Genomic DNA, 12,569 nt, shown 5'->3' with positions numbered 1-12,569 from the left:
AATGTTTAGGAAATAAAATAACAAACATTTCATCTGACTTTCTAAATTTTGTCTACGATTTCTTTCATTTTCTTTCTCCCACTCTTCAGTTGAGCTGTCTACTTTTAACTCGGGCCAGTCTTTTGTCATATTTTGTGTCATCCAACAGTATTCACCAGTGGCCTTTCAAACGAGATGCCAAAAGAAAGACGTTAATCACACAACATGCAAAAAGATACGCTGTGAACAGGATTCGAACCTGCGCGGGAAAAACCCATTGGATTTCAAGTCCAACGCCTTAACCACTCGGCCATCACAGCTCTCCCATATCCCCTCACTAGTAAAGGAACTATCTTGTAGAAAGTCAGCTTTAGTTAAATAGCAAAACTAAAAGTAAGACGCTATGAACAGGATTCGAACCTGCGCGGTAATATACCATTGGATTTCGAGTCCAACGCCTTAACCACTCGGCCATCACAGCACTCACGGCAGTCAAGTCAAACAGACTCAAGCAACTTCTTGGGAGGGTTTCACCAGCTCAAAATGACACATCAATACTATTCCAAATGCACAATAACAAATTCTATCCTCGACACACTCGTCCATACACAGCACACAATGTTTAGGAAATAAACTAACAAACATTTCATCTGACTTTCTAAATTTTGTCTACGATTTCTTTCATTTTCTTTCAGTTGAGCTGTCTACTTTTTACTCGGGCCAGTCTTTTGTCATATTTTGTGTCATCCAACAGTATTCACCAGTGGCCTTTCAAACGAGATGCCAAAAGAAAGACGTTAATCACACAACATGCAAAAAGATACGCTGTGAACAGGATTCGAACCTGCGCGGGAATAACCCATTGGATTTCAAGTCCAACGCCTTAACCACTCGGCCATCACAGCTCTCCCATATCCCCTCACTAGTAAAGGAACTATCTTGTAGAAAGTCAGCTTTAGTTAAATAGCAAAACTAAAAGTAAGACGCTATGAACAGGATTCGAACCTGCGCGGGAATATCCCATTGGATTTCGAGTCCAACGCCTTAACCACTCGGCCATCACAGCACTCACGGCAGTCAAGTCAAACAGACTCAAGCAACTTCTTGGGAGGGTTTCACCAGCTCAAAATGACACATCAATACTATTCCAAATGCACAATAACAAATTCTATCCTCGACACACTCGTCCATACACAGCACACAATGTTTAGGAAATAAACTAACAAACATTTCATCTGACTTTCTAAATTTTGTCTACGATTTCTTTCATTTTCTTTCAGTTGAGCTGTCTACTTTTTACTCGGGCCAGTCTTTTGTCATATTTTGTGTCATCCAACAGTATTCACCAGTGGCCTTTCAAACGAGATGCCAAAAGAAAGACGTTAATCACACAACATGCAAAAAGATACGCTGTGAACAGGATTCGAACCTGCGCGGGAATAACCCATTGGATTTCAAGTCCAACGCCTTAACCACTCGGCCATCACAGCTCTCCCATATCCCCTCACTAGTAAAGGAACTATCTTGTAGAAAGTCAGCTTTAGTTAAATAGCAAAACTAAAAGTAAGACGCTATGAACAGGATTCGAACCTGCGCGGGAATATCCCATTGGATTTCGAGTCCAACGCCTTAACCACTCGGCCATCACAGCACTCACGGCAGTCAAGTCAAACAGACTCAAGCAACTTCTTGGGAGGGTTTCACCAGCTCAAAATGACACATCAATACTATTCCAAATGCACAATAACAAATTCTGTCCTCGACACACTCGTCCATACACAGCACACAATGTTTAGGAAATAAAATAACAAACATTTCATCTGACTTTCTAAATTTTGTCTACGATTTCTTTCATTTTCTTTCTCCCACTCTTCAGTTGAGCTGTCTACTTTTTACTCGGGCCAGTCTTTTGTCATATTTTGTGTCATCCAACAGTATTCACCAGTGGCCTTTCAAACGAGATGCCAAAAGAAAGACGTTAATCACACAACATGCAAAAAGATACGCTGTGAACAGGATTCGAACCTGCGCGGGAATAACCCATTGGATTTCAAGTCCAACGCCTTAACCACTCGGCCATCACAGCTCTCCCATATCCCCTCACTAGTAAAGGAACTATCTTGTAGAAAGTCAGCTTTAGTTAAATAGCAAAACTAAAAGTAAGACGCTATGAACAGGATTCGAACCTGTGCGGGAATATACCATTGGATTTCGAGTCCAACGCCTTAACCACTCGGCCATCACAGCACTCACGGCAGTCAAGTCAAACAGACTCAAGCAACTTCTTGGGAGGGTTTCACCAGCTCAAAATGACACATCAATACTATTCCAAATGCACAATAACAAATTCTATCCTCGACACACTCGTCCATACACAGCACACAATGTTTAGGAAATAAAATAACAAACATTTCATCTGACTTTCTAAATTTTGTCTACGATTTCTTTCATTTTCTTTCAGTTGAGCTGTCTACTTTTTACTCGGGCCAGTCTTTTGTCATATTTTGTGTCATCCAACAGTATTCACCAGTGGCCTTTCAAACGAGATGCCAAAAGAAAGACGTTAATCACACAACATGCAAAAAGATACGCTGTGAACAGGATTCGAACCTGCGCGGGAATAACCCATTGGATTTCAAGTCCAACGCCTTAACCAATCGGCCATCACAGCTCTCCCATATCCCCTCACTAGTAAAGGAACTATCTTGTAGAAAGTCAGCTTTAGTTAAATAGCAAAACTAAAAGTAAGACGCTGTGAACAGGATTCGAACCTGTGCGGGAATAACCCATTGGATTTCAAGTCCAACGCCTTAACCACTCGGCCATCACAGCACTCACGGCAGTCAACTCAAACAGACTCAAGCAACTTCTTGGGAGGGTTTCACCAGCTCAAAATGACACATCAATACTATTCCAAATGCACAATAACAAATTCTATCCTCGACACACTCGTCCATACACAGCACACAATGTTTAGGAAATAAACTAACAAACATTTCATCTGACTTTCTAAATTTTGTCTACGATTTCTTTCATTTTCTTTCTCCCACTCTACAGTTGAGCTGTCTACTTTTTACTCGGGCCAGTCTTTTGTCATATTTTGTGTCATCCAACAGTATTCACCAGTGGCCTTTCAAACGAGATGCCAAAAGAAAGACGTTAATCACACAACATGCAAAAAGATACGCTGTGAACAGGATTCGAACCTGCGCGGGAATAACCCATTGGATTTCGAGTCCAACGCCTTAACCACTCGGCCATCACAGCTCTCCCATATCCCCTCACTAGTAAAGGAACTATCTTGTAGAAAGTCAGCTTTAGTTAAATAGCAAAACTAAAAGTAAGACGCTATGAACAGGATTCGAACCTGCGCGGGAATATCCCATTGGATTTCGAGTCCAACGCCTTAACCACTCGGCCATCACAGCACTCACGGCAGTCAAGTCAAACAGACTCAAGCAACTTCTTGGGAGGGTTTCACCAGCTCAAAATGACACATCAATACTATTCCAAATGCACAATAACAAATTCTATCCTCGACACACTCGTCCATACACAGCACACAATGTTTAGGAAATAAAACAACAAACATTTCATCTGACTTTCTAAATTTTGTCTACGATTTCTTTCATTTTCTTTCAGTTGAGCTGTCTACTTTTTACTCGGGCCAGTCTTTTGTCATATTTTGTGTCATCCAACAGTATTCACCAGTGGCCTTTCAAACGAGATGCCAAAAGAAAGACGTTAATCACACAACATGCAAAAAGATACGCTGTGAACAGGATTCGAACCTGCGCGGGAATAACCCATTGGATTTCGAGTCCAACGCCTTAACCAATCGGCCATCGCAGCTCTCCCATATCCCCTCACTAGTAAAGGAACTATCTTGTAGAAAGTCAGCTTTAGTTAAATAGCAAAACTAAAAGTAAGACGCTGTGAACAGGATTCGAACCTGCGCGGGAATATCCCATTGGATTTCGAGTCCAACGCCTTAACCACTCGGCCATCACAGCACTCACGGCAGTCAAGTCAAACAGACTCAAGCAACTTCTTGGGAGGGTTTCACCAGCTCAAAATGACACATCAATACTATTCCAAATGCACAATAACAAATTCTGTCCTCGACACACTCGTCCATACACAGCACACAATGTTTAGGAAATAAAATAACAAACATTTCATCTGACTTTCTAAATTTTGTCTACGATTTCTTTCATTTTCTTTCTCCCACTCTACAGTTGAGCTGTCTACTTTTTACTCGGGCCAGTCTTTTGTCATATTTTGTGTCATCCAACAGTATTCACCAGTGGCCTTTCAAACGAGATGCCAAAAGAAAGACGTTAATCACACAACATGCAAAAAGATACGCTGTGAACAGGATTCGAACCTGCGCGGGAATAACCCATTGGATTTCAAGTCCAACGCCTTAACCACTCGGCCATCACAGCTCTCCCATATCCCCTCACTAGTAAAGGAACTATCTTGTAGAAAGTCAGCTTTAGTTAAATAGCAAAACTAAAAGTAAGACGCTATGAACAGGATTCGAACCTGTGCGGGAATATACCATTGGATTTCGAGTCCAACGCCTTAACCACTCGGCCATCACAGCACTCACGGCAGTCAAGTCAAACAGACTCAAGCAACTTCTTGGGAGGGTTTCACCAGCTCAAAATGACACATCAATACTATTCCAAATGCACAATAACAAATTCTATCCTCGACACACTCGTCCATACACAGCACACAATGTTTAGGAAATAAAATAACAAACATTTCATCTGACTTTCTAAATTTTGTCTACGATTTCTTTGATTTTCTTTCTCCCACTCTACAGTTGACCTGTCTACTTTTTACTCGGGCCAGTCTTTTGTCATATTTTGTGTCATCCAACAGTATTCACCAGTGGCCTTTCAAACGAGATGCCAAAAGAAAGACGTTAATCACACAACATGCAAAAAGATACGCTGTGAACAGGATTCGAACCTGCGCGGGAATAACCCATTGGATTTCAAGTCCAACGCCTTAACCAATCGGCCATCGCAGCTCTCCCATATCCCCTCACTAGTAAAGGAACTATCTTGTAGAAAGTCAGCTTTAGTTAAATAGCAAAACTAAAAGTAAGACGCTATGAACAGGATTCGAACCTGCGCGGGAATATCCCATTGGATTTCGAGTCCAACGCCTTAACCACTCGGCCATCACAGCACTCACGGCAGTCAAGTCAAACAGACTCAAGCAACTTCTTGGGAGGGTTTCACCAGCTCAAAATGACACATCAATACTATTCCAAATGCACAATAACAAATTCTGTCCTCGACACACTCGTCCATACACAGCACACAATGTTTAGGAAATAAAATAACAAACATTTCATCTGACTTTCTAAATTTTGTCTACGATTTCTTTCATTTTCTTTCTCCCACTCTACAGTTGAGCTGTCTACTTTTTACTCGGGCCAGTCTTTTGTCATATTTTGTGTCATCCAACAGTATTCACCAGTGGCCTTTCAAACGAGATGCCAAAAGAAAGACGTTAATCACACAACATGCAAAAAGATACGCTGTGAACAGGATTCCAACCTGCGCGGGAATAACCCATTGGATTTCAAGTCCAACGCCTTAACCACTCGGCCATCACAGCTCTCCCATATCCCCTCACTAGTAAAGGAACTATCTTGTAGAAAGTCAGCTTTAGTTAAATAGCAAAACTAAAAGTAAGACGCTATGAACAGGATTCGAACCTGTGCGGGAATATACCATTGGATTTCGAGTCCAACGCCTTAACCACTCGGCCATCACAGCACTCACGGCAGTCAAGTCAAACAGACTCAAGCAACTTCTTGGGAGGGGTTCACCAGCTCAAAATGACACATCAATACTATTCCAAATGCACAATAACAAATTCTATCCTCGACACACTCGTCCATACACAGCACACAATGTTTAGGAAATAAAATAACAAACATTTCATCTGACTTTCTAAATTTTGTCTACGATTTCTTTCATTTTCTTTCTCCCACTCTACAGTTGACCTGTCTACTTTTTACTCGGGCCAGTCTTTTGTCATATTTTGTGTCATCCAACAGTATTCACCAGTGGCCTTTCAAACGAGATGCCAAAAGAAAGACGTTAATCACACAACATGCAAAAAGATACGCTGTGAACAGGATTCGAACCTGCGCGGGAATAACCCATTGGATTTCAAGTCCAACGCCTTAACCACTCGGCCATCACAGCTCTCCCATATCCCCTCACTAGTAAAGGAACTATCTTGTAGAAAGTCAGCTTTAGTTAAATAGCAAAACTAAAAGTAAGACGCTATGAACAGGATTCGAACCTGCGCGTTAATATACCATTGGATTTCGAGTCCAACGCCTTAACCACTCGGCCATCACAGCACTCACGGCAGTCAAGTCAAACAGACTCAAGCAACTTCTTGGGAGGGTTTCACCAGCTCAAAATGACACATCAATACTATTCCAAATGCACAATAACAAATTCTATCCTCGACACACTCGTCCATACACAGCACACAATGTTGAGGAAATAAAATAACAAACATTTCATCTGACTTTCTAAATTTTGTCTACGATTTCTTTCATTTTCTTTCAGTTGAGCTGTCTACTTTTCACTCGGGCCAGTCTTTTGTCATATTTTGTGTCATCCAACAGTATTCACCAGTGGCCTTTCAAACGAGATGCCAAAAGAAAGACGTTAATCACACAACATGCAAAAAGATACGCTGTGAACAGGATTCGAACCTGCGCGGGAATAACCCATTGGATTTCAAGTCCAACGCCTTAACCAATCGGCCATCACAGCTCTCCCATATCCCCTCACTAGTAAAGGAACTATCTTGTAGAAAGTCAGCTTTAGTTAAATAGCAAAACTAAAAGTAAGACGCTATGAACAGGATTCGAACCTGCGCGTTAATATACCATTGGATTTCGAGTCCAACGCCTTAACCACTCGGCCATCACAGCACTCACGGCAGTCAAGTCAAACAGACTCAAGCAACTTCTTGGGAGGGTTTCACCAGCTCAAAATGACACATCAATACTATTCCAAATGCACAATAACAAATTCTATCCTCGACACACTCGTCCATACACAGCACACAATGTTTAGGAAATAAAATAACAAACATTTCATCTGACTTTCTAAATTTTGTCTACGATTTCTTTCATTTTCTTTCAGTTGAGCTGTCTACTTTTCACTCGGGCCAGTCTTTTGTCATATTTTGTGTCATCCAACAGTATTCACCAGTGGCCTTTCAAACGAGATGCCAAAAGAAAGACGTTAATCACACAACATGCAAAAAGATACGCTGTGAACAGGATTCGAACCTGCGCGGGAATAACCCATTGGATTTCAAGTCCAACGCCTTAACCAATCGGCCATCACAGCTCTCCCATATCCCCTCACTAGTAAAGGAACTATCTTGTAGAAAGTCAGCTTTAGTTAAATAGCAAAACTAAAAGTAAGACGCTATGAACAGGATTCGAACCTGCGCGGTAATATACCATTGGATTTCGAGTCCAACGCCTTAACCACTCGGCCATCACAGCACTCACGGCAGTCAAGTCAAACAGACTCAAGCAACTTCTTGGGAGGGTTTCACCAGCTCAAAATGACACATCAATACTATTCCAAATGCACAATAACAAATTCGGTCCTCGACACACTCGTCCATACACAGCACACAATGTTTAGGAAATAAAATAACAAACATTTCATCTGACTTTCTAAATTTTGTCTACGATTTCTTTCATTTTCTTTCTCCCACTCTACAGTTGAGCTGTCTACTTTTTACTCGGGCCAGTCTTTTGTCATATTTTGTGTCATCCAACAGTATTCACCAGTGGCCTTTCAAACGAGATGCCAAAAGAAAGACGTTAATCACACAACATGCAAAAAGATACGCTGTGAACAGGATTCGAACCTGCGCGGGAATAACCCATTGGATTTCAAGTCCAACGCCTTAACCACTCGGCCATCACAGCTCTCCCATATCCCCTCACTAGTAAAGGAACTATCTTGTAGAAAGTCAGCTTTAGTTAAATAGCAAAACTAAAAGTAAGACGCTATGAACAGGATTCGAACCTGCGCGGTAATATACCATTGGATTTCGAGTCCAACGCCTTAACCACTCGGCCATCACAGCACTCACGGCAGTCAAGTCAAACAGACTCAAGCAACTTCTTGGGAGGGTTTCACCAGCTCAAAATGACACATCAATACTATTCCAAATGCACAATAACAAATTCTATCCTCGACACACTCGTCCATACACAGCACACAATGTTTAGGAAATAAACTAACAAACATTTCATCTGACTTTCTAAATTTTGTCTACGATTTCTTTCATTTTCTTTCTCCCACTCTTCAGTTGAGCTGTCTACTTTTTCCTCGGGCCAGTCTTTTGTCTTATTTTGTGCTATCCAACAGTCTTCACCAGTGACCTTTGAAACGGGCTGCCAAAAGAAAGACGTTAATCACACAACATGCTAAAAGATACGCTGTGAACAGGATTCGAACCTGCGCGGGAATAACCCATTGGATTTCAAGTCCAACGCCTTTACCACTCGGCCATCACAGACCTCCCATATTCCCTCACTGGTAAGGGAACGATCTTGTAGAAAGTCAGCTTTAGTTAAATAGCAAAACTAAAAGTAAGACGCTATGAACAGGATTCGAACCTGCGCGGGAATATACCATTGGATTTCGAGTCCAACGCCTTAACCACTCGGCCATCACAGCACTCACGGCAGTCAAGTCAAACAGACTCAAGCAACTTCTTGGGTGGGTTTCACCAGCTCAAAATGACACATCAATACTATTCCAAATGCACAATAACAAATTCTGTCCTCGACACACTCGTCCATACACAGCACACAATGTTTAGGAAATAAAATAACAAACATTTCATCTGACTTTCTAAATTTTGTCTACGATTTCTTTCATTTTCTTTCTCCCACTCTACAGTTGAGCTGTCTACTTTTTACTCGGGCAAGTCTTTTGTCATATTTTGTGTCATCCAACAGTATTCACCAGTGGCCTTTCAAACGAGATGCCAAAAGAAAGACGTTAATCACACAACATGCAAAAAGATACGCTGTGAACAGGATTCGAACCTGCGCGGGAATAACCCATTGGATTTCGAGTCCAACGCCTTAACCACTCGGCCATCACAGCTCTCCCATATCCCCTCACTAGTAAAGGAACTATCTTGTAGAAAGTCAGCTTTAGTTAAATAGCAAAACTAAAAGTAAGACGCTATGAACAGGATTCGAACCTGCGCGGGAATATACCATTGGATTTCGAGTCCAACGCCTTAACCACTCGGCCATCACAGCACTCACGGCAGTCAAGTCAAACAGACTCAAGCAACTTCTTGGGAGGGTTTCACCAGCTCAAAATGACACATCAATACTATTCCAAATGCACAATAACAAATTCTATCCTCGACACACTCGTCCATACACAGCACACAATGTTTAGGAAATAAAATAACAAACATTTCATCTGACTTTCTAAATTTTGTCTACGATTTCTTTCATTTTCTTTCAGTTGAGCTGTCTACTTTTTACTCGGGCCAGTCTTTTGTCATATTTTGTGTCATCCAACAGTATTCACCAGTGGCCTTTCAAACGAGATGCCAAAAGAAAGACGTTAATCACACAACATGCAAAAAGATACGCTGTGAACAGGATTCGAACCTGCGCGGGAATAACCCATTGGATTTCAAGTCCAAAGCCTTAACCACTCGGCCATCACAGCTCTCCCATATCCCCTCACTAGTAAAGGAACTATCTTGTAGAAAGTCAGCTTTAGTTAAATAGCAAAACTAAAAGTAGTGAGTGAGTGAGTTTAGTTTTACGTCGCACTTAGCAATATTCCAGCTATATGGCGACGGTCTGTAAATAATCGAGTCTGGACCAGACAATCCAGTGATCAACAACATGAGCATCGATCTGCGCAATTGGGAACCGATGACATGTGTCAACCAAGTCAGCTAGTCTGACCACCCGATCCCGTTAGTCGCCTCTTACGACAAGCATAGTCACCTTTTATGGCAAGCATGGGTTGCTGAAGGCCTATTCTACCCCGGGACCTTCACGGGTCAACTAAAAGTAAGACGCTATGAACAGGATTCGAACCTGCGCGGTAATATACCATTGGATTTCGAGTCCAACGCCTTAACCACTCGGCCATCACAGCACTCACGGCAGTCAAGTCAAACAGACTCAAGCAACTTCTTGGGAGGGTTTCACCAGCTCAAAATGACACATCAATACTATTCCAAATGCACAATAACAAATTCTGTCCTCGACACACTCGTCCATACACAGCACACAATGTTTAGGAAATAAAATAACAAACATTTCATCTGACTTTCTAAATTTTGTCTACGATTTCTTTCATTTTCTTTCTCCCACTCTACAGTTGAGCTGTCTACTTTTTACTCGGGCCAGTCTTTTGTCATATTTTGTGTCATCCAACAGTATTCACCAGTGGCCTTTCAAACGAGATGCCAAAAGAAAGACGTTAATCACACAACATGCAAAAAGATACGCTGTGAACAGGATTCGAACCTGCGCGGGAATAACCCATTGGATTTCGAGTCCAACGCCTTAACCACTCGGCCATCACAGCTCTCCCATATCCCCTCACTAGTAAAGGAACTATCTTGTAGAAAGTCAGCTTTAGTTAAATAGCAAAACTAAAAGTAAGACGCTATGAACAGGATTCGAACCTGCGCGGGAATATACCATTGGATTTCGAGTCCAACGCCTTAACCACTCGGCCATCACAGCACTCACGGCAGTCAAGTCAAACAGACTCAAGCAACTTCTTGGGAGGGTTTCACCAGCTCAAAATGACACATCAATACTATTCCAAATGCACAATAACAAATTCTATCCTCGACACACTCGTCCATACACAGCACACAATGTTTTGGAAATAAAATAACAAACATTTCATCTGACTTTCTAAATTTTGTCTACGATTTCTTTCATTTTCTTTCAGTTGAGCTGTCTACTTTTTACTCGGGCCAGTCTTTTGTCATATTTTGTGTCATCCAACAGTATTCACCAGTGGCCTTTCAAACGAGATGCCAAAAGAAAGACGTTAATCACACAACATGCAAAAAGATACGCTGTGAACAGGATTCGAACCTGCGCGGGAATAACCCATTGGATTTCAAGTCCAAAGCCTTAACCACTCGGCCATCACAGCTCTCCCATATCCCCTCACTAGTAAAGGAACTATCTTGTAGAAAGTCAGCTTTAGTTAAATAGCAAAACTAAAAGTAGTGAGTGAGTGAGTTTAGTTTTACGTCGCACTTAGCAATATTCCAGCTATATGGCGACGGTCTGTAAATAATCGAGTCTGGACCAGACAATCCAGTGATCAACAACATGAGCATCGATCTGCGCAATTGGGAACCGATGACATGTGTCAACCAAGTCAGCTAGTCTGACCACCCGATCCCGTTAGTCGCCTCTTACGACAAGCATAGTCACCTTTTATGGCAAGCATGGGTTGCTGAAGGCCTATTCTACCCCGGGACCTTCACGGGTCAACTAAAAGTAAGACGCTATGAACAGGATTCGAACCTGCGCGGTAATATACCATTGGATTTCGAGTCCAACGCCTTAACCACTCGGCCATCACAGCACTCACGGCAGTCAAGTCAAACAGACTCAAGCAACTTCTTGGGAGGGTTTCACCAGCTCAAAATGACACATCAATACTATTCCAAATGCACAATAACAAATTCTGTCCTCGACACACTCGTCCATACACAGCACACAATGTTTAGGAAATAAAATAACAAACATTTCATCTGACTTTCTAAATTTTGTCTACGATTTCTTTCATTTTCTTTCTCCCACTCTACAGTTGACCTGTCTACTTTTTACTCGGGCAAGTCTTTTGTCATATTTTGTGTCATCCAACAGTATTCACCAGTGGCCTTTCAAACGAGATGCCAAAAGAAAGACGTTAATCACACAACATGCAAAAAGATACGCTGTGAACAGGATTCGAACCTGCGCGGGAATATACCATTGGATTTCGAGTCCAACGCCTTAACCACTCGGCCATCACAGCACTCACGGCAGTCAAGTCAAACAGACTCAAGCAACTTCTTGGGAGGGTTTCACCAGCTCAAAATGACACATCAATACTATTCCAAATGCACAATAACAAATTCTATCCTCGACACACTCGTCCATACACAGCACACAATGTTTAGGAAATAAAATAACAAACATTTCATCTGACTTTCTAAATTTTGTCTACGATTTCTTTCATTTTCTTTCAGTTGAGCTGTCTACTTTTTACTCGGGCCAGTCTTTTGTCATATTTTGTGTCATCCAACAGTATTCACCAGTGGCCTTTCAAACGAGATGCCAAAAGAAAGACGTTAATCACACAACATGCAAAAAGATACGCTGTGAACAGGATTCGAACCTGCGCGGGAATAACCCATTGGATTTCAAGTCCAAAGTCTTAACCACTCGGCCATCACAGCTCTCCCATATCCCCTCACTAGTAAAGGAACTATCTTGTAGAAAGTCAGCT

At 41.8% G+C, this 12,569-nt stretch overlaps 13 non-coding genes across 13 annotated transcripts; all 13 read right to left on the bottom strand.

The window, feature by feature from the left end:
• Window positions 1-217: 217 nt before the first annotated feature.
• Trnas-uga (transfer RNA serine (anticodon UGA)) lies at window positions 218-299 on the bottom strand. Its single transcript has one exon. It is a non-coding gene; the product is annotated as a tRNA-Ser (tRNA).
• A 503-nt stretch (window positions 300-802) lies between these two features.
• Trnas-uga (transfer RNA serine (anticodon UGA)) lies at window positions 803-884 on the bottom strand. Its single transcript has one exon. It is a non-coding gene; the product is annotated as a tRNA-Ser (tRNA).
• A 503-nt stretch (window positions 885-1,387) lies between these two features.
• On the bottom strand, window positions 1,388-1,469 carry Trnas-uga (transfer RNA serine (anticodon UGA)). The gene has a single exon. It is a non-coding gene; the product is annotated as a tRNA-Ser (tRNA).
• A 514-nt stretch (window positions 1,470-1,983) lies between these two features.
• On the bottom strand, window positions 1,984-2,065 carry Trnas-uga (transfer RNA serine (anticodon UGA)). Its single transcript has one exon. It is a non-coding gene; the product is annotated as a tRNA-Ser (tRNA).
• Window positions 2,066-2,729: 664 nt separating this feature from the next.
• Window positions 2,730-2,811, bottom strand: Trnas-uga (transfer RNA serine (anticodon UGA)). Its single transcript has one exon. It is a non-coding gene; the product is annotated as a tRNA-Ser (tRNA).
• A 353-nt stretch (window positions 2,812-3,164) lies between these two features.
• Trnas-cga (transfer RNA serine (anticodon CGA)) lies at window positions 3,165-3,246 on the bottom strand. The gene has a single exon. It is a non-coding gene; the product is annotated as a tRNA-Ser (tRNA).
• A 664-nt stretch (window positions 3,247-3,910) lies between these two features.
• Trnas-cga (transfer RNA serine (anticodon CGA)) lies at window positions 3,911-3,992 on the bottom strand. Its single transcript has one exon. It is a non-coding gene; the product is annotated as a tRNA-Ser (tRNA).
• Window positions 3,993-4,345: 353 nt separating this feature from the next.
• On the bottom strand, window positions 4,346-4,427 carry Trnas-uga (transfer RNA serine (anticodon UGA)). Its single transcript has one exon. It is a non-coding gene; the product is annotated as a tRNA-Ser (tRNA).
• A 1,706-nt stretch (window positions 4,428-6,133) lies between these two features.
• Window positions 6,134-6,215, bottom strand: Trnas-uga (transfer RNA serine (anticodon UGA)). Its single transcript has one exon. It is a non-coding gene; the product is annotated as a tRNA-Ser (tRNA).
• Window positions 6,216-7,899: 1,684 nt separating this feature from the next.
• Trnas-uga (transfer RNA serine (anticodon UGA)) lies at window positions 7,900-7,981 on the bottom strand. The gene has a single exon. It is a non-coding gene; the product is annotated as a tRNA-Ser (tRNA).
• Window positions 7,982-9,091: 1,110 nt separating this feature from the next.
• Window positions 9,092-9,173, bottom strand: Trnas-cga (transfer RNA serine (anticodon CGA)). The gene has a single exon. It is a non-coding gene; the product is annotated as a tRNA-Ser (tRNA).
• A 1,379-nt stretch (window positions 9,174-10,552) lies between these two features.
• Window positions 10,553-10,634, bottom strand: Trnas-cga (transfer RNA serine (anticodon CGA)). Its single transcript has one exon. It is a non-coding gene; the product is annotated as a tRNA-Ser (tRNA).
• A 1,379-nt stretch (window positions 10,635-12,013) lies between these two features.
• Window positions 12,014-12,095, bottom strand: Trnas-cga (transfer RNA serine (anticodon CGA)). Its single transcript has one exon. It is a non-coding gene; the product is annotated as a tRNA-Ser (tRNA).
• Between the last annotated feature and the right edge of the window lie 474 nt (window positions 12,096-12,569).

Source organism: Haliotis asinina, chromosome 5 (genome assembly GCF_037392515.1).
Source record: "Haliotis asinina isolate JCU_RB_2024 chromosome 5, JCU_Hal_asi_v2, whole genome shotgun sequence".
Lineage (NCBI taxonomy): Eukaryota > Metazoa > Mollusca > Gastropoda > Lepetellida > Haliotidae > Haliotis > Haliotis asinina.
The sequence above is the reverse complement of the archived record's forward strand: the minus strand, read 5'-3'. Positions and strand labels throughout refer to the sequence as shown.